We start from the raw sequence: 3,798 nt of genomic DNA, 5'->3' as shown, positions 1-3,798 counted from the left end.
TCCCTCCCTTAAATAAATAAAAGCTTAAAATAATCAACCCATCATGCTTCATCCATACCTCTATCCACTATCCCCTCCCATAGAATATTTAAGCAAATCTTGGTCATCATATCGTGTGTAAATATTTCAGTATATATCTCTAAAAGAACTGGACACTTTTTAAAAATAATCACAATTATTTCACCTATAATATTAATAATTATCCTAATAACATCAAATAATCTGCCATTGTACATATTTCCCATTGTCTCATGTTAAATACTTTACACAATGAATATGAATTAGGATCCAAGTAACGTCTACACATTGTGATTGGTTGCTCTATATTTTAAGTCTCTTTTAATCTGTTAGTTACCTCTCCATTTCTCTCTCTTTACAGTGTGTTGAAGAAACCAGGTCAGGGGTGCCTGGGTGGCTCAGTCGGTTAAGCATCTGCCTTCACTTCTCTCTCTCAAATAAATAAATAAAATGTTAAGAAAAAGAAAGAAACTAGGTCGTTTGTCTTGTAGCATTTCCCACAGAATGGATTTTGCTGATTGCATTCCCATGGTGTAGTTTAACGAGTTTCTTTGTCCTCTGTATTTCCTATAAAATGGTAATTGTGGCTGGAGATTAGCCACAATTGGATCTAGAAACTTGATTGGATCTAGAGGTTTGATTTTTTCAAGACTTAATATGTGGTGTTGTCTTCTTCCACTAGGAAGCATACAATGTCTGATTATCTCTCTAAATTTATTTATATTAACTTAGAATATCATATGTGTTTATCCATCATTTGATAAATGATTCTATTTATTGGAGTTCAGCTTCATTTTTCTTTTATAAATTGAATCCATTATTATCTAACACTTTGCAGTTTCAGGCTTTTTAAAGTGGAGACTCTTGAAGTTATCTGAGCATAGAGTTCTAGATGTTTTTCCTTCTAATATCTTATAATTTCTCTAGCCTAAGACTAATTATGCAGCAAATAAATTTTAATGTGTCTTTATTAATTCTTAATAAGGCATTCAACTTAATTTGCATAGAAGACTTTTCCCATCTGTATTTTATCTGTTGACAAATTAAGTTATGTAATTGCAATATAAATAAACTGGAATACACAAGTTTGGGAACAAACACAACTGGCTTTTTATAAGCAGTTAAACTGGGGGGTGAAAATATATGTGGTTACCCATGAATTTCAGTATGTCTTATGTATCAATTGATAAGTTTTGCAATGGGAATACAGCGTTAATGAGGCAAGTTAGTTAAATGAAAGTCTATTAAAAGACCGTCAAGCACACTGCTGTCCATGAGAACTTTCTGTGATGGGGAGGTTTTATGTTTGTGTTATTCAATATGGTAGCCACTAGCCACATGTGGCTATTGAGCACTTGAAATGTGGCCACTGTGATTGAGGTGAAGCTAGAGAACTGAACTTTTAATTTAACTAATTCAATCACTTAACTTAAATTTAATAACCTTGGACAATTTAGTTCTAGGGTACAAAATCTGCACTGGAGAATAACTGGCTCCAAAATCTCACTCTAGAGCCTGCACTCTTAACCATAACACTATACAGTTTTGTGGCTTGGTGTTTCTCAGGACTTTTTTTTTTTCAATGCACCAAATGCACATTCACATTTCTTTTTTTTTTAATATATATATAGCAAATGACAAAGACCCAGTTTACCAGGTTTACTTTTTAAGCCTAAGTTTAACATTATATATTTAAACAATTGTCAAAACTTACTAAGTTGCCAGCATTCATACACAATTAGAAAGCATCCTCAATTTATATTAAACCAGAAATGTATTACTATTACACATTAATATCTTTCACTACTAAATACTGAAAAAAACAAGAAATTATTGTTGTGGAAGATTCATCCAGGCAATATGAACTATACAGCAGGTTGACACTACTTGTCTCACATTGCAAACACATTGAGAAAATAGATCCATGCTGGTATTAATGCATGAAAGAGTCCTGGCCACCTCGGATTACATTTAATAAAGACACAAAGATTTACAACAATTTTAAAGACAAAAAAAAAAAAAGTCCTAAGAGGCTCCAACAATAAACTCAAAAGTCTGACAAATATGGGCTACCATGAGTTGTGGTTATGAATACTTAAGATTAGGTACAGTTATACTGAAAGTCAAGTTCATTTGAAATCTTCAAAAAAAAGGTTCCTACTAATCCTCAAATGGTGCTTGTTATATTTAACTTTTGTATTAATTGGTTGCATTGAATTACTTGTTATCCAAGCATAGCAGCTGCTCCTTACCAGTTATTGTTAAGGACTTTAACTGGCTGTCTTCAACTTCTACTCTTTCTTGACCATTTCAACAATTCTCTTTGTAGTGATTTTCCTGCCACTAACAATTTTAGTAAAAGTTGATACAGATTTGAAGCTGCCCACCCAACTATCCTCAAATGACAAGGAAGAGAATGAAATGAGGCTTCCATGACCTAGTGAACCTGAGAATGTGAATCCTATATCAAAAGGAGCAAATTCCCTTCAAAATATGGAAATCCACTGAAGGCAGCAAAAACCATTTCTCTGCCTCGGCTTCTATGGGGGACAGCTGTGAGCCCCCCAAAAGTCCACAAGTGGGTTTTCAAAGAAGTTGAATAGAAACCAGTCTCTTACACACACACACACACACACACACACACACACACACACACAATCCGTGAAGGCATCGTCTGAGTTATGGAAGGTGAAGCCAAACTCAAATGAACTGTCAAAATGACTTCCACCTTCACCATTTAATCCTTCTTCGCCATATTCGTTATAGAGGTCTCATTTTTTAGCATCTGATAACACCTCCTATACCTCAGCTACTTGTTTGAATTCTCTCTCTGCTGCTTTATTCTCACAATTTTTATCTGGATGCCACTTCAGTGCCAGTTCCTGATAATGCCTTTTTAATACTTTTGGCTAAGGCATTTCTGTGCATGCCCAGAACTTCAGAGTGGTCCACATGTTTTAACAGGCTGTTGGCACGCGTCCTCATTTCTGGTTTAAGGTCATCTATGTGGGGCCCAGGACTCGGGATTTGGCAGCTAAGTGCAGAGCGGATCTCCCCTCTGTTTCCTTTCACACGCTGTGCTGGTAACAGTGGCAGCCTGATGTTTCTCAGGATTTATTCTTACATGTACCATCGCCTTTGTTCATGATATTCCTTTTAGCAGAAAATTATACCATCAGAATCTCCAAACCTCTTAGCGTGGTGTGGTAACCAGTCTCCATGATAGTCTCAAATAAACCACGCCTCCCTGGTGTTTACACACTTATGTGTTCCCTCCCACACTGACTCATGTGTAACCAATAAATTGTGTTGGCTGTGATACTGCCTGACTTCTAAGGCTGTTATAAGAAGCCTTGGAGCACCCACCTAGATCTCTCGGGGCAGTAGTTTCTGGAGCCTTGAGCCACCTTGTTAAGAATCCACCTGCCCTGCCGGAGGGATCTTACGGAGAAGCCTGAGACTTCATGGAAAGAAGGAAGGTTCTAGCAGAGAGAGACTAGGCTTTAAAGCCATCTCCTTCAAGGTACCAGGCATGTGAGTGAAACTGTCTTGCATCCTACCAACCAGCCCAGCTGCTAAGTAAGTACCCAAATTCTAAGATATGATTGTTTCAAGTATTAAAAATACTTTGTTACATTGCAATAGGGAGCTGGAACACCTGGCTAATTTTTACTCTTCCTTCAAGGGTTAGTTTAGGCATCACCTCTAAGAAACGTCTGATTTCCCTTTTTAATTCCCCTTTCCGGTTTGAGTTAGGTGTAGATCTTTTTTGCTCCCATG

General features: G+C 36.7%; 1 pseudogene; it reads right to left on the bottom strand.

Annotated features, from left to right (window-relative positions):
- Window positions 1–2,134: 2,134 nt before the first annotated feature.
- Window positions 2,135–3,003, bottom strand: LOC103679756 (annotated as a pseudogene).
- Between the last annotated feature and the right edge of the window lie 795 nt (window positions 3,004–3,798).

Source organism: Ursus maritimus, assembly GCF_017311325.1.
Source record: "Ursus maritimus isolate PB19 chromosome X unlocalized genomic scaffold, ASM1731132v1 scaffold_X1, whole genome shotgun sequence".
Classification (NCBI taxonomy): domain Eukaryota; kingdom Metazoa; phylum Chordata; class Mammalia; order Carnivora; family Ursidae; genus Ursus; species Ursus maritimus.
Note: the sequence above shows the minus strand (reverse complement) of the source record. Positions and strands in the feature narration are given on the sequence as shown.